This window comes from Bombus terrestris, chromosome 15, assembly GCF_910591885.1.
Source record: "Bombus terrestris chromosome 15, iyBomTerr1.2, whole genome shotgun sequence".
NCBI classification, from domain to species: Eukaryota; Metazoa; Arthropoda; class Insecta; order Hymenoptera; family Apidae; genus Bombus; species Bombus terrestris.
In genome coordinates this window covers 8,117,144-8,143,548 of record NC_063283.1, presented here as the reverse complement: position 1 = coordinate 8,143,548, position 26,405 = coordinate 8,117,144, and the positions used below count along the sequence as shown (strand labels likewise).

The 26,405-nt window shown below is 40.9% G+C and overlaps 1 protein-coding gene and 1 long non-coding RNA gene across 2 annotated transcripts in view; one reads left to right on the top strand and one right to left on the bottom strand.

Annotated features, from left to right (window-relative positions):
• LOC100647201 (alpha-2B adrenergic receptor) overlaps positions 1-26,405 on the top strand; it is a 127,368-nt gene that overhangs the window by 23,156 nt on the left and 77,807 nt on the right. The gene's annotated exons all lie outside the window — the stretch shown is intronic.
• LOC125386401 overlaps positions 8,157-26,405 on the bottom strand; it is a 66,051-nt gene continuing 47,802 nt past the window's right edge. Inside the window, exons 3-4 of the long non-coding RNA XR_007226515.1 lie at positions 12,860-13,105; positions 8,157-9,079 (exon numbers count right to left, since the gene is read on the bottom strand). This is a non-coding gene — a long non-coding RNA (uncharacterized LOC125386401). The remainder of the gene's footprint in view (positions 9,080-12,859; positions 13,106-26,405) is intronic.

The following is a 26,405-nucleotide window of genomic DNA, read 5'->3' as shown; positions in this document are numbered from 1 at the left end:
CCTTCAAGCTTATATACAATTTTGATGGTTCGAAAATCGAAGTGGTATAAGCAAAGTTTCCAAGCAAGATGTTTGCCCTTTGAGGCTCGTTACAGGTGGCTTGGTTGCAGCTCTTTGTTCCGTCGGACCATCTTTGGTCCGTTTTTTCCTGCCTCGTGGCCACTGCATCCCCTTGCTTTTCCGGTGCAGCGGTTGCACATCTAAGCGCCGTATCTTTTTCTTTTTCGCTCAACGAGCTTCCAACGAGGCTCGGATAAGCCGTAATTCCCCGGCTTTCTTGGTGCGCGAACGACCAGCTCCACGCGGAATTACCGGCTGCAGTCGTGCATTTTCTTCGAGCCGACTCCTTCCATCCATTCGAGTCGCTCGGTTTTCACGATCACGCGGACACCGTTATTTGTACGGATTATTATTTATTTCGCGACCGCGGCTTAAGATGTTGAGTAACGAGGCAGCTTCGCTTTCAGGAAGAATTTCCTCCAGCGCCGGACAGAAAAATTGAGACTGTTCTTTCTAGTAGACCGCTGAGTAATTGAGGATTTAAATGATCGCGATACTTGGATTCTCCGGGTGATTTCTCTCTGTCGTTCCTCTTTACGCCATTCTTACCTAGTCGGATAACGCTTTCTAGACCCTGCATCGTCTCAAAATGTGGCTCTTTTCGAAGTAAGCTTTTCAACGACCCAATTTTCTGATGAATTTACCAGCACCTCGTGTCAGTTAATTACCAAGACAATTGTATGATACTTCCTCTCTCACTTGCGGCGAGCAAACTGATATTTTTGCAGAGAGACCAGTGAAATTACACAAAGTTCGCGTGGTTCTTGCGACTACAGTATTTATCGTGGCGCGACAGAAGCATAGCCCACGGGCTCTCGGGTAGAAACTGCGGAGGGGAAACGCGTTCTTTCGTCGACAGCGAACAATAATTTCCATTCCGAGAAAACGAGGAGAATGGCGTTAAACGAACGTGTTGTTAACCAGGACAAATACTCGCCAGGGTCGTGTACGTTTAATGCTAATTATCATATCGAGAATGGCCTAAGCCAGGCTGGGACCACCGTCAGGATTTACGTTATAACGTTTAGACCGGCATCTCCTGCGCTGATACACACGGGACTACCTTCCTTTGAATTATAATAATTTCAAGAGCCGGCCCCGAAATAGTTCCCAAGAGGGTGGCCGCGAATTAATCGTCCCTCGACATTATCTACGTTAGGCAATGACGTCTAATGACAGTCGGGACGCTCGTTCAATGGCCTTGTTCAGAGATCAGGAATGGCATAGGGGAGTCTTGATGCGTTAGCGTTTGATCACGAACACTCGTAGAAGTTACAATTTTGAAATGTTAGAATGCTATTAACTCTTTGATGCACGAAGTATTCTTTCATCTGCTAGGACAAATTTGTTCAATCGAATTTTTTCCTTAACAGAAACAGGTTTAGTGTATTTTTTCCAAACATATGTACATCTCCGCTCTCCGTGATTTTAATATATAGAATTAATAGTACTTATAATTGTATCGAAAGTATGGAAGATTATTCTAAAGAATGGAAATAGATCGGTTGATGGAGAACAGAAGAAAACGAGAAAGTCTGTTCCGTATTTTTCAACATCGCCGTTGATTTTTGCTACAAGTATCTACAGGGTTAACTCGTCGATACTTGCAGGCTTCTTAAACGTCAAGGGTTCTCGAGCGTTGTTAGACAGAGTGCAATCTCAGTCGAGAAGTCGTTTTGATTACGCGGGTAAACTTCTTAAACGTCTTAATCTGGAAGCTTCTGCGTAGACAAAGATTTCGCGAACTACCTCGAACTTTGAAGTTCAACGTCAAAACGGCGAACCTCCGAGCAAGGTCTCTCGACTGTCCTTGCCATCTTTTGCCTATCACCGTGCATACGTACACTCGTGTGACACAGAGGAAACAATAAGAACATAGACTATTAAAAAGATAAGAATCTTCCAACGAAAAGAAAATAACGAAACGAATACATTTTCCGTGAACTTTGCTTATAAAGTTATAGGATAAAGTTATAGTACGTCCCAGTTATTAGAATCACTCTCTATAGAAAATAATTCAGAATGAACAGCGTAGGTTAACGACACATGTAATTCGATTGAAACATTTGGATCGTGACTATATCTGTCCCAACCTTTTTTCTATCATACCCCTGTTTAAATACACGGACCAAAAAATTTCAATATCCTATATGGATTCCATTCCAAAATTTTCCACCCTCTAAAAAATCTATGTAAATGTTTCCAGCGTCGAAATGATCGATCATGTTCATATACATATAGAGTTTGCAAAAAGCTGACACAAATGTTTACTTTGAAGGCATTCTCTGTGCAACGACCGGGAAAGAGTAAATGAAGCCATCCGCGTCGAGGAAACGCTTGCTGTCAGCACGATGCAATTTGCAAGCCATTCCAATCACGTGCACGCACGTGCGACTATAACTCCAGAGAAACGTTAAACAGTTGCTCGTGAGGGATGCAACACCGATCAAAGTGAATCATTTTCTATTGCAATTCGAATCGTACGACGACACATAGTGCGACAAATAATGGAGAAAAATCGAAATAATCGTTGTTCGATTTTGATCTTGTTATCGATGATAACATCAGTCTGCAAGTAAGTAATGTACACAATAATTCTCCAAAAAATCGATAGAAGATTTGTAAAAATCGTTTGTACGCCAAAATCTATTCAGATGAACATTAGCTCGCTCATTCATTCTATATTCTTCTTTGTTAAACATTAAACATTGTTACACATTAAACGAGTTTGAGCAAACACGTGTATAATATTAATTGTCCAATTAAAAAATGTCTTTCTTTCTTTAAAGAGCAATTTAAGAAAACAATTCAAAGCGTGCAATTTTGATTCTAGTATCAAGAAGGTATTGTATTATATTCCTATATAATTTTTCTCTTGCAAACTGCTACACTGGATGTTTTTTATTTTATTATTATTATTTTTTTTTTGTGAAATCCATTAATTATCGCAACTTGGTTGAAAAATGGATTTCTGGCGACGCTTATCCCAGGAAAATTTTAAAAGCTACAAGAAGATTCTACTCTTTACTGAATATCAACACGATGTCTGACAAGACGGAAGGGAGTACAAGTAATTTCTACATGGCACTTACGAGAAAATGGAAAGATTGTTCACAGCGTCGGCGTTATTTATTTAAACGTCACTGTGTTACAACGCGGTTAGGCAAAGAAATAAATATTCATGATATTTCAAGCAAGCCAGGGAACAGAGAAAATACTAACAAATATTAGACAGACTTTCACTCACGTCGGATTGTCTGGTATCGAGTTTCAAGAAAACTGCACGTTATATGCATTTCTGATCTTTGTTCCGAATCCTCGTTCACATAGCGCACTGTGCGACGTTTCGAGCCACGAAATTTTACGGGCTGGCGTTAGTTTACTTGAGGACGGGTAAAAGGGGATCGATACGGTGAACAAAGCGACGACAGAAATTCCTTTTCACCCTTCCGTCGTACTCGCACCACTCGTCACCGCCCATTTTAAAATGGATCCCGATCTTTCGCGGGCCCGGGACTTGATTAAACGCGGGCCGAGTTTCCGCGATGGAAATACGTCGGCCTGGACGAAAATTGAGAAAGTTCCGCGCGAAATATTAAAGCGGCCGGCTAAATATAAGTGGAGGAATGAGCAAAGCATCCCCGTGGGGCGGGACGATCGATACCGATCGGCGAATCGAAAGCGAAAACGTTTTCAAAATTTAGAAGCATATCTTTTCTCCGCTTCCTTCTTTGTTCTTGATTCTGCCGGCTTACAAGCGACGAAAATATTACCAGGCAAACTAAAGATAAACCGTGAGTCAGTGGAAATATTAGAATCAATCGTCGAGCGGGCAAAAGGTTTATAATCAAACCGGTAGAGTTGAGTGCGATCAAAATTGCATCACGATTTATTTTCGAATCCAGTAAAAGGCTTCGTAGAATGTTAATGCAATTTCGTGCGAACCGCAACAATTCTGTATAAATACTTCTGTATAAATACAAGATAGCTAGAAGCAACTAAAGATGACTAAAGCAGGTAACTTGATCTTAAGTTGGTCCGACAAGACGGTGCGGTATAATTGTAATGTGGGGGGATGAGCGACAGTAGGCTGTTTTCGTAAACCAAGTCAATTCTATAGTCCTCTGGGGCCTGTAATTACGATAAATATACAATATACAAGTTTCTATATATAATTAATATAAATAATTAATTCTATATATAATTATGCAACGATATAGAAATAGCTATAGTCGAAATTTGAGAGTTATACGAGAGAGTTTATAAATAAATACACAGTGAAGTAATATTAGGGTATCGTCCAAAACGATCTCGCGTCTAAATATTAAAATACCGATTCAAAAATAGCTTCTTGTCTTCGAAAGCGAGCGTCATAGAATTATCTACGAAAATTCTCATATTTTTATTCGTCCGGACAAGACATTCACGATGATTCCCTATTTTAAGTTGGATCCAATAAACCACCAAAGGGACACGATTCGTCTTACCTAGAAAACCAGTAAAAGAAATAAAAGAAAGGAGGATAAAGCCATTAGATTAACACCGTACGGAATGTGAAACCGTCAAGATGGGCAATAACAATAACAGTCTTTGTTACAGCGTCAGGGTTCATTCGGCACGATAGCTATCGTGAGAAACGAAAGAATTGCGAAACCGGCCGAGGATGACGATGTCGGGGATCGCATTCTCCATTGGAACGAAACGATTCGCCGGCAATTCCACACGAATACGCACGTTTCAATTCGTACGTGGATCGTCTATCGACGTGGTGCGCTTTATTAGAACGTGTCAAACGCGCGGCATCCGGTTCCGTTCGAGCACGATCCGCGGATCAACATTTATGGTGCTCGCGGTTTGGAATTTGATATGTAGATAAGAGTTGAAGAGCTTGAGAATGAATATCAAACGATTTGATGGACGATGAGAGGGAAATGTTACTGAAAATGGTAGGAAGTTTATTTAAATTTTCGTAAGGGAGGATTTCTTTGGATCAAATGGAGAGGATATGTGTATCTTTCATCTTATACATATGTATGGAGTGTGATGTAGAGTAGCATAATCCGGAGTTTCAATGGTACAAGACAAGATTAGAGAGCGTAGGAGAATTCCATGTTGTACTGTTGCAGAGTGCCAGGAGCAATATCGTTACCTGTGTCATTTTTAAATGCAAAGTGTCTTGTAACAGCTAGAGAAAGAAATAATTTTATGTGAGAAATATGTTAAAAATGTGGAATAAAATGTTTTGATACTGGCCTTTATTTTTGAGAAAATTGCCTTTAAATATTTTGCGTCCGAACTAATATACTTTGATTTTTAGTCACAGAGTCAAATAAAATTAATTCTGATATTTAAAACAGTCCGCTCTAGCGTCCAATGAAATAAATCACCAGAACACGCTGGCAATTTTCCTTGATACGAGCAGCAGAATTGTATATTTCAACAGAATAAACAGCATCTTCAACGATCTCTGTTATCACCAGATTTATCATGAATATTTTGTTTCATCGCGCGTTTTGATTTACCCGATACAATAAACATAAACGAAAATACTAATTCACAGCGAAAATTCTTTAACTCCAAACATAATGAATACACAAACATGTTCGATAAATATTTAAAATATAGTTCCCCGGTAACGAAGCCCCGTACGAAGAAATTGCATTTTATATTTCCAGTTTATATCGTCACATAGAATCAGTCTGCTGTATATTCGGTTTGCAAAAAGTAACTTTTCCCTCTTTATTTATAAACGAAACATCGTCGATCTCAATGCACTATAAAGAGAAAGTTTTTCCTGCTGTGAAAGAATCGACCAAGAGCAAGCACTCTAAATGCAATTCCGCGCGCCCGAATCATCTCCTACTCGGCGATCATCTCGACGAGGACGAAGTTGAACGAGGAAAAACGAGGCTCGTTCCCGGAACGAGAAATTACTCGTGAACATTATCGAGACGCGTTTCGTTCCATGAATTCCCGATCTTCATATCGAATTCCTGGTCTGACGCGGATTTCCATAATTTATACGCTTTTAGTCCCTCCCCCCCCCTTTTGGCTTTAGTAACCCCCCTTCATATCGCGCAGTGGCTGCGACGACTCAGTTGCCGGCTGAAAATCTCACGACGAGCGATTTTCACCGCCAAATATCTTGCGTGGAGTGACGCGACGCGCGATCTCCTTCACCGAAAGGGTGAAAAGCGACCGCGACAACGACGACGACGAGGATGACGACGTCGTTCGCGGCATCACGATTCCACAAGAGCGCGTCTCGCTTCGCTGGAATAACTTATAAGCTTGCACTCCTCGTTTGCTCGTTTCTCTTCTCAACTCGCTTTTTCCCTATTTCGACATCTCATTTGCATCGGTCCGCGCCAAGTGCTGCTTGTTCTCAACCGATTTTCGACCCGGAGACTTTTGACTCGACCGAACCACCTTGGAATGAAACACGGCCAGAGGTATCGTTTGCCCCGACCCCTTTTCGCTGGTATTTCAGAACTTGGTGAACGAATATTCCGAGTTACTTTACGTTTTTCTTCGGAATTTTAGACGAAGAAGCCACTGTCATTTTTGTAGCAGCATCTTTTAAATCTGCAGTCTTTTTTCAAGATATTAAACCAAAAGTAGAGCACTATTTCGTGGAATAAAGTCGGATATATAAATTCTCTGACAAAGGAATTTTAGTAGGATCGTTTTGTTGCTTATAGAGGTGCTTACGAGAGTCGCGAAGCATTTCCCTCGGTCGTTGTTTCGTAACGAACGTTCACAGCAATTAGTCTGATTAGCAGAGACAATTATTTATATATTATAACGCATATAACAGTCAACAATAATGATAAACGCGTCATCGGTTCCCGCGATAATCGCTTCGATACCTACCGATTGACTGCTAATCAACAACGATCGGTTCAGCATTAATATATACACAGGTAGCCGATCGATTTTAAATATTCAAGCGTTTTCCGCCTTTTAGCAGCGCACTGAGACAGACAGTTAACGCAGTTCTCAAACCGTTATAAGCGCAATCGTCGAAATGAAATTTATAGAACTCCTTCGTCGTCATTATTGAATGCGTTTATCGTCTACGATTCCATATAATAATTCCTCTAAACTTGTTAGAATCCTATGAAATGGTAATATCTTTCCGACTTTCGTAATTCGATTGCTATCTATAAGGGAATACGATTCGATAAAATATCCAAGTAGCTGTAAGTAGATTTTCAAAAGTTGGAAGTACTTGTTCTAAAGTTCAAAACGAGTCTCTGAAGATCGAATACCAGGCGAGTAATATGAATAAACCATAATACCTTACGAGTAGTATTCGAACCTTGTGAAACAGAAACGTCGGGTATTGGATTTGATTCGAGTTGATAAGTATTGAACTTGATACAGTTATTAGCGAAGAGCATCGTCTTAATTAATTATTCCGCTACTAATTGGTTCTTCGATGTACTTATTAGAATTAAAGTCGGTCCTTGGAAGGGTTGGCGCGAAGGAACTCCGGAGAGTTTAATTTCCTCGAAATATTCTTAGATACCTGTCGGCTCTCGCAACTTTCCTCATTAGCCCCACCGGGTCGTTCATTCTGCATTTATTTACCCGACGAAATTCGTTGCATCTTCGTACAAACCGGTAGTCTCGTCTCGAGGGGCGAGCTCAACGCGAGTCTTGAAACGGTTACGAGAAACGAAACTGAAACGAAATCGCGCGAAACGTCCGTCTCCGCATCCACGTTAACGAACATTGGAAACGTTTCGCTAAAATTCTGCGGGCTCCGTCGAAAACGGACTTCCGTGTAAATTTCTGTTTGTAAACGTTCTCCTTTCAGTTTAGTTTCAACCTAAAATGAGAGGCTTGTTCAAACACTGAATTTCCAGTAGACCGTAACGTTATAGGTTCCCTAAAAAAAATGGTTCTTTGTTTAGAAACACGTAGATAGAGGTTCATGGAAACGGGATCTTTAAACAGTATAGGCATTGCGATGTATATTTCTTATTTACACGAAACCCACCGAAATATTGCTTTTTTTAGGATTTCCATGCGTATGTGCACGCATTTTTTTTTTTTGTTTTTGTTTTTAATTACTGAAAACGTACGGGTGCTTTCAGTGAAATTAATGTTGACTTTTATTTAGATAGAAATGTAATTACATGGAGATATTTACTTTCGTTCTATTATTTTATATGCAACTGTTTACGTGTTGTATATCTGGGAACATACGGTAGAAATTGATATTTCTACCAAATTAAACAAATTAATATTAAAGCTACGAAGTGACGATATCGGGTATTTTATTTTTGTAGCGACAAAAAGCACGCACGTGCATTCTTGGTCATATAAATGTTTACTTTTACCGGAACAGAAACGCTTGCGTATTTTACTTATGTTTCTAATTTACTAATTTCTAATATGTTTCTAATATATTTCTGTACATATTAAAGGTCAGTAGTTCTAGCATTAATTACTTAGTCTGAAAAGGGTAGTCTGAAAGAAACTGAGACAAACCGTGAAATATATTACTACAAATTTCATATCTCAAATATCTTCGTTTAATTATTAATATTAATTAAAATTATTAAAATTATTAATATTTTCTCTAGAAAGAACTGAAAGCATATATTCTCTATACTAAATCAATTTCACTGTCGAATGATTGAATAAACTAATAACTTGGCTTATCGTAACGTCACTCCCACATTGTCTAACCTTTTATCATTCATTACGTTTTCGAGCAATAAATAAGAAAATTTTAATTCAAAGAGCACTTCGCGAAGATGAAGATACACGTGTGGGTGTTCTATCGATCCCGTGCAGCACGCTGAATTTCCAGTGACAGCCTGTTACATCGAAGACGAATGATCGCGACGCACCATTTGATCGCGGAACGAGGCGGCACTTGGGCGAATCTCTAGATCCCTCTCGAAGAATATCGTTCTCTTGGCTCTTCTCGTTCTTCCTCGAAAACGTCTCCTTTGTTTCGTGCTTTTATCCAAGTTCCAGCAGAGGTATGTTCTCCATGGGGAACCTAGGCATAGTATTTTCTTCGGGAATCTTTATCGAAATACTTAGCAAAAGTATGGAGAGCATATCGAAAGAAAGAAAACAAGAAGTATACACAGGGAGAGATAAGGAATTCTGGCCGAGCTATTGAAATCTTTGACCCGGTATGTCGAGCAATCTTTTGGCTATCTGTACCCCTTCTCTTCAAACCTTCGTCACCGTGTAACATTTGCCGCGGGCGGTGTTTCGTCGAGGAAAATATGTCGCGACCGAGCTGTACTCTGTCTCGTCGTGCCATTTCGAAGCTTCTCGTCAATTATTCATTGATTTGAATGGAAATTATTTCGACAAGTTGGCCCCCGTGTAATGATCGCCCCAGGTCGATGGTTTATTTCGGTCGATCGATTGGAGCAGCATGTTGCGTATAATATTCTGTAGATTCTATAATGTAATAACTGTTCGTATAACAGACGTGTTCCGAACAGACATTGTAAGCGAGTGAAATCGGTCAAAATTGATACGCGCGAACGATGATTTGAAAACGAGATAAACTCGTTAGAAGCTTAAAACTTTTAAGAGTTGTTACCTTGTTTGGAACTTTAGACTGGAAAAAAACTTCTATATTCGATATCGTTGCGCATAATAGGACAAGCTTCTCTTCGATTCCCTCTATTTGAATATTTAATGGAAGTAAAGCGACGTCTATCGATGGAAATTCTGGTTAACGCTTTCCTTGCATTACAGTCGCGATTACATTTTTACTCGATTCTTACAAGGAAATTATCCAGAGATTCGTGAAAATTATTTATTACTCCGATAGGAGATTAAGAACATGGAAGAAAAATACAGCGTGCTCGAGAATCTCGGTTTACGTACTTGTGTCGAGATGAAGCAATATTCCTCTTTATCGTCGCGCAGATTTTCCTCCGTCTGTAACAACTACAACGAAGAACAGCGTCCTTAAGGAATATACACGTAAAAATATAGCTTGCCTCGTTTACACGCACCTTATTCAAATGAAGGAATAAAGCCCTGTCTCGCTCATCTTGATACAGGAATATTTCACAGTGCCGCTCTCTAGTTAGAGGAAAAACGAAAAGGACTGGAAATACGGGGTGACGTAGAGAGGTCGGATCGAAAATAATTCGGTGATTCGCGGGCAGAAAAAGAACGGGGCTCGCGACTAAACGAGATGGTCCGCAAAATTCCATCGGACACGAGGATAAATCGAGATAGGACGCTTGGCCGCGTTAACGCAGACAAATCGCCCGCGAATTTCTACGGCTCGCGCTCCACGGACTAATTTCAACCCGACGAATTATAACCGCGTTAAGCGGCGCGAAATACCGTCGCATGAAACTACGATTAACAACGAGAACCGCGGGATAACGGTAATTCGACCGCGATTAAAGCGGCTCGAATCGGCCTTATTCGCCCTTCCTTCGAAAGGAACTCATTAAGGAGCTCGCCCGGCGGAAGAATAAATTTTTGTCTCCCTTAATTGGCGCCATGTTTCTCGCTGCTGTCGCTCGTAAAAAGATGTACAGCGCTCCATTCACCGACTAGTCTTTCTCAACAGTTTGAGAATCTTTCGAGTGAGTGAGGAAAAGTCCAAAATCTGGAGGAAAGTTGAAATTACTACCCTGCCTCTATCAAAATTTCAAGAATATATGAGACATTGAGAGCGAAATGGTGTAACCCTTATACTCGACAAACTGACAAGTTAGAGAACTTGGAGATTCGAAAGTTATGAAAATTTGTGCGCAAATGTGGCTGGTAGGTGATTTGTAACAGAAAGCCATTTTTCGTTTGTGCTATAAGACGAATTTAGAGGATGAAACAATGCGGAATTTTATATCTCGTGAATTAAGAACAGTGAAAGATATCGGAAACTCTGGATAATTTTGTCCTAGAACGATGTCTCCTAAGTTATCTCTGCTATCAAGCTTAATATTTACAACTTCGTAATATTTTGTCTACTTTCTTTTTTGATTTTCCTGATTATACGTATATCTACACTATTAACATTAAATATACTAAGTATAGTACTAATATAGTACTAAAAACTTTATTATACGCTGTACACGTCTCTAAGACGAGAGTTAAGAGTTAAATTTGCAGGGAATCGGTCCTGAAGTAACGCGAGATTACTCCACCGTGTTCCGACGTACTCTTAATCCACCAAGACCATTTCAACGACTAAAATTGGATAGCTCTAGAAAAGTTGGCCTTTAAACGAGATGGCAGAAAACACGTTTGCCATATGTTGGTCTAAAATCCTGCGATATTAATCTTGACACATCACCTACGCGACCTATACTAACCGCCTACAAAAAGCCAAAAGACAGGAGTTAGGAACTCAGCGCAAAATGAATGGCCCCGAAGTTGTACATTTATCGAGCAAACTTGCAATGCTGGTATTCGTAGAGCAAAATAATACATATCGGTTAGTACGATTGCATGCTACCACAACTACCATATTTGCAACAGTAATTAATACCGTGTAATATGCAAATAGGATAAAATCGACGTTACGAAATAATAGTTAATATATCTGGTCGCAGTGGTAAATTATAATTTAATATTAGCTAAACCTCGCAAGCTGATCCTCTTTCACAGGGTGTCGGGGTTTTGTTGTGGGTTTCTGAAAATTTTCACAGCCGGAAAACGCAATCTTGGCTCGCCGCAGACGTGCCATAAGCGCGGCTCAGACTCGTATCTTGTTCGTTTTCCTCTCTCGTCTCTTTTTCTTGAGGCGCTGCGACGAAATTGCAGCTTTCCAACCGGCCGACGCCGTGCCGCTTTCCGCCTGTCGCGAAATGAAAACGATATGCGCTAGTGAGACGGAGGATCGCGCGATATTCCGTTAGCGAATAACATTCCATACTCGACTTTGTCACGCGTGTCGAATAAAATTTTGTTTGGAACTGCAACAGATCCTACGATAGTTGTAGTAATTTTTTTTTAATTCAATCCGTGTAAATAGAATATTCGAGTGTTTATTTTTGAAACAAATTCATATTATATAAAATGCGAAATATATATATATATATATATATATATATATATATATATATATATATATGGCCAGAAAATATCCAGTAAATAAAGGCAATAATGAGATTTGTTTTCGATAGTAACATAAATATAAAATATCTGATGTCGCCGTATCAATTCGCTTAATCTTCTTTTTGTAACAAAAATTTCAATCCCCGCGAATCTTTTTAAACATTAAAACCGATAACTTCCTCTTTCAGTAAATTCCACAAAGTATAAATCCTCAAAAATCACGTGACAAGCTTAACTCCGTGAACTACGATAATTCCTAACAACTGTGCGCCGTATAAAATGCAGAATGAAAATGTAAAATGTAAAATTAATCTTTAAAAATAAAATCAATGAATCGATTTTTTGTCAAGTTGAGCTTGTGTAAAGACTACTTGAATATTTACGTTTGAATTGCATCTTAATCGTTTTAATTATTCCTACTTTCTCAATAACAGAAACGCGATTCCACGCTGAAACAAATCTGCACCATATAAACACATATAATAAATGTATCAAAAATACACGTAACAAAATATTCGCCTGTCTCGCCAATCTCAATAACAAAATCAATAAGGCGCCCAATTCTCGAGTCACTCGACGATACAGCGGTCCCCCGGACGTCAGCGAGCAAATGAAAAGCTTGCGAGGTTTCCCGGGGCGCGAAACAGCCATAAACTGGCCAACTACGGTCTTCAGCTGTTACGTGCTAAGAATATTTTCCGATAGAGGTGTTGAATCGTGAACCAGCAGAACTAACCTTATCTCGTAGCTTTTACGCACGGTTCAAGAGTCACGCGCCAGCTTCATGGTTCCACCGTCGCCGATTTCGGTCTCGTCACCTCCTGCTCCTCCAATGGTATCCGCTCGGTGGTTTCCTTTCCACTCCTGGGGCGATTTCCTGGTACCGGTACTGTTCGAACTATCGGAGAAAGTCGTCCAATCCGCGCACCTTGGACCAGACAATCGAGTCTCATCTCGGCTCACTGGCCAAGCCTCGATTTTCCTGGAAATTTAGGTAATGGCAAGCTTGAAGCTCCCGAATGGATTACGGTGTCTTTTGTGATGCGCGTTAAGCGTGTCAGGAGTCGCGAGACGAATTCGTCTTTCGTGTCACGAGATGGAAAAAGTGGATTTTCTTTTAGAGGTTGGATTGGGTTATTCGATTTAGGTCGGTCGATAGTATTGCGATTGGTAGTAGTGGGGGAAAGTTGTTGAGTGATTAGTTCTTTGGTGTTTCGAAGCTTGGGCTGCTCGAGCGAAGTGGCGCTGGTTTAATGTACGTATGTGCAATTTCAAAAAACTGCAACCTCCGATGCTGGGAGCGTGCGTCAGCAGCCCTTCGCTTCGTTTACGTCACAAATTCGTCAAATCGATTTGACCTTTGATCTTTGCTGTAGTAGACGCTATAGCGAGCCCGCCGTGGATGAAATGTATTTTATAGCAACGATGTAAGTCGATCCTCCGTTTCTTTACTTGTCCCGCATTCTTCCTAAACGACTCCGCTTCCGGCTAAATCGAGTTCCCGACCAGAGCCTTGTTACGATTAAATTGAACCAACTTTTTCGTTTTGTTCCATTCCGCAGAAGAGAAAGAATTCCGTCTAAAAGGCATAACCTCTTGCGTTCAACGACTAGCCGGTTGGTGCCTTTAAGCTATCCTAACTATAAATTCAACATATTTTCAAAGTTAGTATTAGACTTTTCTGTCAGTTAACTACTGACTTCTTCTAAATTTTATTACTCAATATTTTCTCACGTCAATAGGCCTGAATTTATCGTAACAAAAAGGACAATCTGTATAAATGTAGTATCGTGGGCAAAAGGCCTAAGATATCGGCCGAACCATAAACAATGTCGCGAGAGCCGCGGCATCGTCGGGTACATCAATGTGTCATCGGTCCTTTCAAGTGAATAGTTTCGTGGAAAAGGCCTGCGTGACCCTAGTCATGGGCGTTTTCGGGGCACGTGTCCGATAGGACGGGAAAAGACAAAGAGACGCTAAAGGCAGTGTTAGTTGAGAAGCCGGAGAATGCAAAAGGCGTGCAGTGTGAGTTGAGAAGCGAGAGCGAGCGAGTGTAGAAGCCGGAGAGTGTGAATCGGGAAGTCGAAAGCCGAGTATGAGAATAAGACATACGACAGCATTATAATCATTTCGTTGTTTTGAATATCATTTATTAAATCAAAACATCATTACTTGTCCTTTCCTCTGAAGACCCATTTAGATACTACATAAATTACCCTCGAGAAGTCGATGATTCTTCTAAACATGATTTCTCGTATTAATTCGTATAGTCGAGTCAATCCCAACGATAAGATGCTGGGTCTCTTGAAGTCGTTCACAATTTCATTGCTCACTACGTAAACCCCTGATAAATCGTAGCTAACTCGGAATTTCCCTATCGTTCCCTATAAGACGCGAGGAATCAGTAATAAGCGCGAGGATTCTCGAGATTTGAATCTCTCGGCCTGCGAAAGTTCCTCGGTAGAAAAATAGTTGCAGGTGTCGCAGGGAAAGAAAATTTCGCGATTCGAGGAAGGGGTCGGGTGACGAAGGTTGAAAGTTTGCGAGATGAATCCGCGAGATGAATTCGGTTCGGGGTTGGTGGATGGATAGATGACAGAAAGACGAAGCGACAAAAGGGTGGCGGGAGACAAGCAGGGAATAGGGATGAGGGAAGATGGAAAAGATACAATGACGTCTGAAAGTTTCGGCTACACGTGTTGAGAAGGAAGAAACGTGAACGCAATACTTTCCCGCTGTATGCAGGTCCCGGCGTCCCTGAAACGGAAAGACGACGAAATTGTGAAATAAGTTTTCGAAAACGAGATTTCTTCCGCGAAGAAATTAAAATGGAAAACTGTCCTATTCTTCGTGCAAAAGTAGGGGTCTCTTTTCTTGTTCTTTTCTACACCATGGAATAATATTCACCAGACAAGAGGCTGTGAGAGAAGGTGAAATAAAGAGGAAATTTTACAGTTTGAATGTTCGTAATTCATTTATGGTAAAAGGTGTAAAAAGATGACTCGTCATAGAGAACTTTTGTGCATATAAAGAAATTTTATTGAGTAAAACATTTCGAAATTACGTACTGGTCGAATCTAAAAACAAATTTCAAATATCGTTATAACGTATCGTTAGACTCTAATGGCACTCAATCACCGTGGTGGCTATATTGGTTAAATTGGAGACGAAATTTCAAATTTCAAATTTCAAATTTGATCGATACAATCACGATAATTAGATTTTGTTACAATGTTAGTAATAATATCTAGTATATCAAACTTCATTTCAAATTTGACTAATATAATCAATAATATAATCAAACAGTCGCTTCTCGTTATACTCTACTAATAAAATTTTAAAATCTCTCATATAAGACACGTAACATACATTCCTGGAAGTTTCTGTACGTGTTCGGATACTTTCGTGAGCAACTGTAGCTATTCGTCGAGAAACACGAGCGACGAGCGTGGTTCATGCATCGGTGAAACTTTTGATCCGCGTTAGTAGAGGCGAGGAAGGAACGGTTTCCTTCATTACCAGGTTCCTACTCTTCCTGGGCAAAGGACGGTTCCGAACGATCGATGCCGTAAAGAGAAGGGAACAAAACCATCTCTCCTCTCTCTCTCTCTCTATTTCTATCCCTTTTATTCCTTGCTGTCGCACTCCTTCGTCCCGGCCAAAATTGTTCCCGTGAGCAGCAGCTCGTGAACCCGAGCCCAAGGCTGTAGGGTTCTCGTATCTTATCGAAACCGAGGATCGATATATACAATTCCAGTGTTTCTGCCTTATCTGCGAACACACAGGCGCTGCTCTCTCGTCCACGAGCGTCCTGGTGCCTCGCTGTGAGGCAACAGAGAAAGACAACTATCTGTGTGGCTCGATGGAAAAGGTGGTCGTGACCTTCATGCACGTGTCACCGAACGTGATCGACGGGTTTCATTAGTTGGCCTGGCGACGATCAACGGTGAAGAGGGTTTTTAACGGCTCGTCGTTTGTTGCTAACCCGTTAAGTCCTGATGGCCTGGTTCGACGAGACTGACGAACCGCAGCGTAGGCTCATCGGGAGGAAAGAATGATCCTCTGCCGAGCGGTTACTCTTTCATTTATCATCGTAACCAGGAAGAACTCGAAGGATGAATGGTTTAATACGGATTGAATTTCTTGGAATTAATGCGTTTAGTCCGATCCACTCCGAAGGGATTTCGAGGGCGATTTCTTCTTAGAAACGTGGGAATCAAGGGAAAAGGATTTTAGTGAAGGAAATGGAGGTCTGGGTTGGTGAGAACTGGAAAGTGTACCCGAACACTAATGAGAATGGAAAAGAAGTCCTGGGTGATTTTGGTTCGCAGCTGTTCCTCAGCAGACACTCGGACGACTCGGGTGTCTGACTCACTCATCGCGACCACGCAAATCCAATTTGTCCACGAGATGTTTGTTGGTCTTCCTAGAAATTACTCCGTTCGATAAGATTGGCGAGGGAATGATGAAACTGCTCCGCGATAAACAGAATGACACCGATGTAAGAGAAAATAAGATAACAAGCAGAACTACGCCAAGGGATATATCCTTGACGCCGGAAGAGATCTCGAGCTTTGTAGACACTTAATCAATTCAATTGCCGGTCATCAGGGAAACGCCTGAAAGGTTCTCGTTTCAGAGCCAGACTCGTCGACTTAATTACTCTTCGAGACACTTCGTCTTGCGAGACAACGCGAACAATAAAACGACCAACATTCGAAATTTGTTCTACTCTCGATAAGTAACAACGATACCATCGTTGTTGTTTTTCCTCGAGCTTTAAGAATGGCTTTGCTTTGATTATCACCTTCGTTTCACAATATCTTCGTTGATCGGTACGTCTCATCAAGATGAATACAAGAGCCGATAATTATATCCAGGGCCGCTAACGAAGCAGCCGGCGATCTTTTGTCGTGGCCTGTGCTACGTGACCGATTAATTTCATTAACCCTCCTTCTGGTGGCCTCTCGAATGCCTCGCTAATTGTCGAGTTCGCAAATAACGCGGCCGCTATATCGGCCTAACCGTACGACGCAGTCGAATGTCGAGCATCATTCGCAAGAGTAAATAAGCGGCTGCGAGATTCGGTTTAGGTCGCGCAGGCGTCGACTGTAATTAATTTCATTGACTCGTCGTATATAACTAGCGCCTGAGACGGAAAGGAGTCACCGGTTTCGAGATAACGAGGTTATTGAACTACGTACTCTTTTAAATTCTGAACTAAATGTATTCGAAATTCGAAGATATTTTGTTAACGCATGGCATCCAGAAGAAAAATAAGTTTCCATACTCTGTTGAATTCATCCTGCATTTAAATTGAATTTATTAATAAGCAACTCTGTCCTACGACGGTATAATCCTATTCTATAACACTAAGACAAAAGTAAAAGTTAGAAGAAATAAAAATACGTAATATCGAAAGACGAATTATATTGTAAAATACTGGAAATTAAGATAACTTTGAATGGAAGCGAAGATATGAAAAATAACTAAAATAACTGGTAAAACGATGCAATAAATCGATCGACGCTCTGTAACTGACCGTTCCTCTTTTTGTCCCTTTCCTTTTACACCCATATGGTCCGCAGGTTAAAAAATGTCAATATCCTTCACGAACCACACTCCAACACTCGGCGATATATCGACGTACTCAAACGTTTTGCATTTAATCTCTATTTTGTAGAGCGAATGTATTAAACGTCCAAAGACATTGAGTTACGGATCAATTCCTCTATACTCTATAGTGATACCGACAGTTATAAGTATTTCAGACATTCGTCGAATATTTCATACAAATTGAATAATTTTCGCTGTTTTTTTTTTTATGATCGCTTTTAATTTATTATTCTTATACGACAAGGCAGACAAGTTTCCACACTCTTATATCCACATTCCTCTACAGGCACCTGAAAAATCATAGAATTTCCACTTTAGCAAGGATCTCCATAACCATCTACCGTCGCCTATAAAACTCATTCTACTTCGACCAGTCTATATGCAAATGGGCTTGAAGTGGCATTATACGCATCGAGCTCTCATACGTTGAATTTCCTTCAGGGGCAGAGGTAACGGCCGAGCAATCAGGTACAGAAACTCCTCCCCGTGGCGCCATTATCCTTCTAGACACGTTAACGACGCGTTATTCCGAGTGTTCGCAATCGGACATCCGCAGAGAGCAACGTTATCGAGAGCACCTTCGAGGCTTGATACAAGCAGCATTGTACGATGATCGAACGTTCGTGCCACTGCCGGCACAAATGTGACTAATTAGTTTCATTAAGTCGGCGGAGCAACAATCGAGTGGATTGTCAGCTGACAGGATCACAGCGCGGTTCGTGAGATGATCGATGCTTGGTTGCGACCAAAGCACTCTGCATCCGACAAACACACAACTGATATGCGTACTCTCGATAGATCACATACATATACATAAATGCGACCACTTGGCAAATGTTAGCGCTACTTCATCGTTCAACGCGGTTAATTGATTTCATTAGGCTGCAGACGATGCGTAACTTGGACACAGGAATAGTAGAAAGGTTACGGTTAAGGATCCTCAGAAATATTTGCTTCGTTCATTTCTATTACTTCTTTTCTCGCCAATATAACTACTAGATTAAATTACTCGTCGCTCCGTTTGATTCTACGTCATTTAATTTGCTTGTCATTTCTTTGGACGAATGGATCGTAGATACCAGAGATCGCAGTTAAAAGAATTAGGTCTCCAGTCAACGACTAGTTTCACTCTCATCGAATGATAATTTATAATTCTTGGCAGATAAGATATGATATAATTTGGAAATTTTCCTTGGATCGTGATCAAGAATTTTGCCAAAATTTCATTAAGAAGCAACGACGAAGCTCGATTTACAGACATTAATACTCGGAGTCTCGATAACGTTCGGATATCTAATAAATTGCGACGTTCGATGAAGTTGCCGTAGCTCCGGAAGGCAAAGTTCCATGAAGTTTCGCTATTCGAGTAGTTTTAGGGTTTAACGAGGTGTTGGATCGTTCTAATTCCAATCTCAAACTGATGATTTCCTTAAAACCTGGCCAAATACCACTCTCAACTTCTCACTCAACTTCTGTTCGAGATAACAATTTACCCGTGGAAAGCACATATTGTAACAACGAGTATCTATGGAAGATACGCGGATTTATGCAATAATTAATCTTATTCGAAATTTATGGAGGATTAACTTTTGAGATTGTACATCGTCATTATCTTCGTCTATATTATCAGAGAACCACATTCCAAATATCGAATAGGAAAATTTATAATAATACGCTAGTAGTATACGTCTTAAACGTTCACCATTGTCGAGCATTTAATCAGTTTAATAGCATTGTACATATAATAGCCTGAGAATAATTTAGCAGCAATTAGAGAGGAGCTACAATAAATCCGGACTGTCAGACTGTCGGACACCTGAGCCGCACATGATCAGTAATTATGGTTACGTTGCAAATTATGTTCATTGACTACATACCTGTACGTATCAGGCATAATTTAATGGCGTGATAACGGTACGTTTCTTCCTCTTCCAGTGAACCATCAAAAACATATCGATCAAAGAACGCGATATTTCTATAAAAATACTGATCGATCAATGAAGATATATAAATGTCGATAAAAAATGAGCTACAGGAAGAAGAAGGAAAAATTCAGACTATTACCGGCTTACTGTCGCTTTGTGCCATAGCAACCACAGCATCTGAATATTTCGTGAAATCTGAAGCGAAGTGTATCGAGGTACGACTATCTCATAATTCAGTGGATATCCGCGCCTGTATATATTTTTCTTTTTTTTTTTTCGATATATTTTTTCGATGGTTCGTCACGCTTCACCCAGCCCGGAAAGTCAATAAGTATCGGTAGACCGATTAAATATTTGTGTCGGTCTCGTTACGCGTACTAGATAAAGTTTATTAATTTCGGTGGCCAGTCGCCTGTGAAATTCCTACATCGCGGGAATGAATGACCGCGAGCCGAAGCGATCGATCGTCGTGGCAATTTTTTTCACCCGTTTGATTGGTTCGTCGGACAGGGTATCGTGTCAAAGGTAGAATGGAATTTTACGATGGAACCGACGCGACGAATAGATCGAAACATGGCCGTTGATTGTTATCGGCGTGAATCAGCGGCAAGAAATGATCGGCGATTCGACGCGATGATCCGTGTAATCCGGACGATTCCTGTGGATACTTAGGATGATCTCGAACGTGGGATAGCGCGCGATTAAGGTACTCGAAAGGGGAGCGTATCAGCTCAAATCTGACAGGGAGCTGAAAAAGGCGACCAGAGAGGGAGAGATCGCTTATTATACGAGGTTCAAGAAGCAGGCCTTCTGGTGAAAGAGAGACATCGAAAAAAACTGGTGCGCGTTGAATGGTACGCTGAAGCATTGTTCGAAGGGAAACAGTGTCCCACATTATCCGGCCAGCTTTATTTTTAGTGGTGAAAGAAGGAAAAGGAAGGCGGCCTGGGCCGTTTCACCGGCAAGAGACGTTCGCCTCTCGAGCACAAAGCGGCTACGTCCACGGCCACTATTTTATGCCTTATCTGTTTCATGGTACACGGTCTGGCCTCGGGGATTAGCTCGATCCATTCTTCATCATTAGGAGCTAGTTTGCTGGTAATCAGGGCTGGCCATCCTTCAACCGTGGCTTCCTTACCATTTTACTTCAAATCGTTCGACCATCGACTCGCTCTGTTGAATTTTTCATCGAATTAAATTTTTCATCGACGACTGAAAAAGGTTTTATCAACTCTCCGTGGTCATTTAGAGATCTTCTAGAGATTGATTCCGTAGAATAGTTTCATCTTCTTTGTATAAAGGAAAAGAGAGAATCGTAGGAGGGGGCAGAGTATTTCTTGGCTGGCCAATGACCGTCCCATACTACTAGATTTTTCATCGCATCACACGTACACGGTATCCTGGTTCTTTATTTAACGAACCATCGTTCTAGATAGGCTGACTGGAAAGTAAACGCACGAAACGCTCAAATGGTCAATAAACCGAGAACCTGCTGCAAATTCTGTTATCAAGGACGTTAAAGAATCTCGACCGTTTAAAGAGCAACGAGAAATATATCGCGACTATGTTTCACGCACTATCGCACTCCACTCTTATGACGTTTATCTTTTCTTTTGCAACGAATGGAATGATTCTCTCTATAGATGTAATATATTTCATCCTGTCAGACTGAGTACGACACTTCGCATGCTAACTACCCTGTTAAAATGTAAAACAGGTTACAGATACCTTTTATCTGTAGAAAAAAATTCTTTCATTTATCCATTTATGAAACCCAAGAAATTAAGCTGAAATATGAGAAGATTGTCTCAAATCCTGCTGCGTTATTTGGGTCATTTTCGACCAAATTAAATTTTCTTATCGTTATAAATTCTTTTTCACGGCAATTTTGTAGTCGATGTAAGAGAGAATCGTCGTATGATTTCTCGTTTCAATCGTAGGATAATAATTTTCTTGAAACGTATTAAAATTCTCTTCCTCGGCTGAATCTAAAGCGAGATAGAGACATAAATACGCAGTAAGCTTAAATGCATCATCGCGATAGTGTATCGAAGTCGAGTCACGTAAACGGACGTAAATAATTTGGAGAAAGCGGCGCTTATCCGTTCCGTATCGAGAATCAACCGGTGAATAGGAGGCGCAGGGGATGGCCTACATAAGCGAATGCATAAACAGGAATGTCTCGACGATAGTCCACTCGCAAACCGTCTGCCAATACGAAATGTATTTCGGGGGGTGTATGACAAACAGCTTGCAGCTTCGAGGCTTGCTATTGACCGGCCTTGTATTAACGAAAACTGGGCATCGTGTACAGTGCAGAAGGCAAAAGAGGGAAGAGAAACGGGACAGAACGGCAGCGACAGAGACCGAGAGGAAGTCGGTGGTAGGAGGAACATCGATCTGCAGCAACCTCCTCATCCTTTCACCCCCATCCCATTTACCGCTTTCCTTTCACGCAATATCGTTTCTCCATGGCATCACTTTTTCATCGTGTCCGCCACACTACCTCTGGCTCGCCACTCGCCACTCTCCTTTTTTTCCTCCCCACGGCCCTGGGTGTTTCTAAAAGGTGCTCGAAACTTTGCCTATGAAACGGCAAAACGAGAAAAGGTACGCGGCAGAGGCATCAGCTCGGACATTGGATCGTTTAATTATTTCGAGTTGGCCAGGTCGATCGATACGATGAAATATGGAAGTCCACGAATAACCAACTACGACACGTTAATTTCATATTGATCGGCAATCGATGCAGAATGCTGATAATAATTAACACGCTTTGAATCTTTCATTTGATGGATGATTATTTAAGCCTATTAACGTGTCCCAGTCAATTATCCTAAATATAAATCAGTTGTACGAATTTTCTATCAGAGAGATGGATCCTTCTCAATTTCCGGCTGCAATGTTTCACCTAAAGGTCCGATTATTCGTAGAAAGAGCTGGTGAATGTAATAAGGCTTTCGTACGGCGTTCAACGAATCTGCAAGAAAATTGACGACCAGTTTACTCCGCGAAATGTACTTTCAGCGAACGGTCACGAGAAACAGCTAAAATTTCCCGCGGTGTTCTATATCGTTTCCCACGTTCTCTGGTTAAGCGTGTGATACGAGAATGTCGCTTTGAAACGCAATTCGATCTCCGTATCGATATCGGTGAAACGCAAAGAACAAGGAAGTATATCGAACGTGGAAAAATAAAAATATACGGAAATAAAACAATCTGACCACGAACGTAGTAAAATGATGGTCGGAAGGGAAAACGATATGAGCGTGAGTGTGCCAGTCTATTTTCTTTCTCTCGTGAGGTCCATGCTTCAGGATATACGTACGTGACTTTTGTGTAGACTGTTCGAACACGAGGCGGGCATGTTGCAAATGCTGCTGGTAAAAGACTTACGGGAGTACGGAGCGGGTCGAGTCTTTTTAAAGTTTGAGGAACGAGACACGCGTTTTTATTCGAAGAAAGATACGATCTTCGTGCAACCAATTCGTGTTGCCATTGGTCAGGCTGTAAGTTTACTGGAAATCTTTTGCGAACTCCGGCTAACTTTATCGACGTACAACGCTACACCGACTACTAACCCATTCGTATCATATTTCTTTTCTTTCTAATTGAGAAGTTAAAGTGGTAAACGATGTAGGTGTAATGGAAACAAAAGGACAATTTTTTTAATGGGAAAGGATGTAAAAAGTATGTAAAGTACGATGAAAAAAGTTATATACGCTAGAATGATCAATTTTAGCTTTTAAGGCTAATGCAAGATAAAACTACGATCGTAAATGTCACTAGATTAATATAGTCGAAAAAGATGAAAATATATAGTACAAATAAATTGAACGTTTCTTCGAAAGTAATTATCCAAATGATTATTCGGCAAAACAGTTACGGAAATAAATTTCCAGAGTAGCTCCTTAAACCGTTTGTCCAAATATCGACAAAATTCGATTACTGTTTTCCCCCTTAAATGGCGCTTTAGAATGCATCAGATATCGCCGCGTAACGACGAATAGAATTGCTACTGGATGGTAAATAGAAACAGCGTTTGCTTCGTCACGATAACTCGGTACAAGAACGGTAGCCGAAGAACGCGACGTTCTACATCGTTAAGCGAAATAACAAAGTTTGCGTATCTGCAATGGGAGTGTTTCAACAGGGCAGAACTCGATGTACTACGCGTTACAAACGTGTTCCTTTCTCAAATGAAACGAGCGGGTACGTGCAAGTGCGTGTTCTTCTTCTTCTTACGTTTCACAACCGAATCAACTATCGCCAGGATTCAAACTACTATCTATATACGAACATTTTCAATTCGATTCATGTATTCCACTATACATATACCGCGATTCAATCAGTCTAGCGTCTATCAGCAGGTCGGTGTACGTGGATTATCCGGCGATTATCGAATTTTCAACATTAACCCGGCCTATCTCGTCGAGAATCGAGCGAAATTGCTTTAACGCAAACAATAGAGGGTTGAACAGTGTTAAACCGGGACACGGCACGGTAACTTTCTTTCCGTGAAAGCAAAGCATCTCCTGACAGCGTTTCGAAGCCAGAGCGGCCACGTTCGCCGGAAGCTGCTACGGTGATGTAGTAGTAGACACAGTAGACGTGGAACAACGAGCATGTGTATTTCCAGAAGTTCGTTCCTTTCAAGTGGACGTGTCCTTTATGATTTCCCAAACTGATCTTTCCTTCTGACGAAGTTCCTTTCTCTGTTTTGACTTCGACAATGGCTCACGAAGGTATTCGAACATTTACCGTAGAAAATTTTTATGGATATATCGTTCGTTGTTTTAAGAAATTTCTCGAAATTTCATTAGCAATGTAACGAGACATTTATTGCAAATATGCATTGGGTAAAAAATTAGTATAAAGCATGAACGATAGTTTTATACGTATAATTAGTATCAGAAATGCCCTCGTTAAATTTTGCGATTCGATAATGTAATGAATAATTGGCCCTAACTCTAATTACTTTGGGTTTCATTACACGTGGGATTAAAAAGAACAGAAATTAACAAGACACTTAAATTACTAAAAATTCTCTGAAACCGCCTGGCAGATAACCGTGCATTCTAAAGGGTCGAATTCAATATTATCTTTCTAACGCTCGAATAACTTTGAAATCTCAACGAGAGATGTAATTTCGGTATTCTGATTTATAGTCGGTTGAATTTTTTGAAATTTTATCGCGGTCGTTATAGCGACGTACGAACGAACTGGGCCGAGACATATTTTTCCATGACGTGCACAAAACTTTCTGATCGGCGTGAAACTTTAACGAGACGTGCCGATGCGTTGCCGATCGATCGTACGTTGCGAAATTTAAGCCAGTGTGTTGGCTCGTGGCGCGTACCTACGCGCTGTCAGCGAAATTACAACTGGACAAATAAAATTGGCCAACTGTTCGGCCATTCGACGTTACGTTTCTGTTTTTGACGTTTGTGCAGCAACAGCACGTGAAACACGACTCCGTGTTGTTAGGTATCCCGCGGGATATTATCAACATTACAATTAACAAATGTCAGTTACGAGCTAGTAGTAGGTGCAATTTTGAATCTAGACAGATAATAAACCCGTCAGCCACAATTTCAAGGGATTCTGAACAAACGCAGCAGATGGATGATGATTACTACGGTGAAGGCTTGTTTCTATCACTATATTCCTTCTTATATTTAAGATTTTGTTCTTTCTTATTTACAGGTTCCATCTTTCTACCGGCATAAAGGAATAAACTGTAAGGAACGATAGTTAAATATAATAAATAGTTTCCATTCTTAGCGCTTGGAATTTCCTTTGGAAGGTTTTAATATTCTCCTAACTCAAAGTTGAATTATCTCGAGCTCCGACACTCGTGAAATACACGCCCGATATAATTGGTCGCTTCATCACGACAGACGTACTATCGTGATTTCGAACGAGGTAATTTTGGCAGCGGGTTCCAGAAAATGGACGTGGACCGCGATAAATAAGAGGGAAAATCGTTAAGAAGTTTGAGCATCTTTCTTATCGTTCACCGAACCAATTTACCCCTCGATGGCCGCCTCTTCCCGCCGGCTGAGCTATCGCTTATCATTTTTATTAGCGTTCTAAACACGCAATCGGCTTATCGACCGGTGGCCCGCTTTGGAGAGCAACGCCACCGCTAAGCTGGTCGATCGATCGGGAACAACGGTGCCTCTTCTTTCGTTCTTTTACTTGACCTCCGTAAAAATTCTGAAACTTTTATGTTATTAATATTATTACACGGAGTATGCTCGCCGGGAGATTTCATTCGTCCAAGCTTTTCAACTCTTGAATTCATTACACTTGATGCAAGAGGGATGAAAGGTCACATACCTTTCTAGGTCTTCGGACCTAGAGCTTCCATTCCTCGGACAGGTAGAACGAATCGGAAAGTTACCGAAGAAAGACGAATTATTATGCAATTCGATAACATCTGTCGCGGTAGTTTTCGTTGTTGGGATACATTCGTCTTCGAACTTCTCTCGCGTCAAGTTAATCTGTTAACCGCGTGGTCCATGGTGGACCATTCGTAGTGAAATGTACATGTAAGTTTGGCTAAAATTGCGTCGGTCAGTGTTTGAGAAATCATACTGTATAATAAAACGCGGAAAGAAAGTTTGCGGAAGAGAAAAATAGGTTTTGGAAGGTAGGGAGATGTGGGGAAGATCGAAGAAAGAAAGCGATGATGAAAATGGGCTAAAATATATGCAATGCTGGTTCGTGGCAATGCTC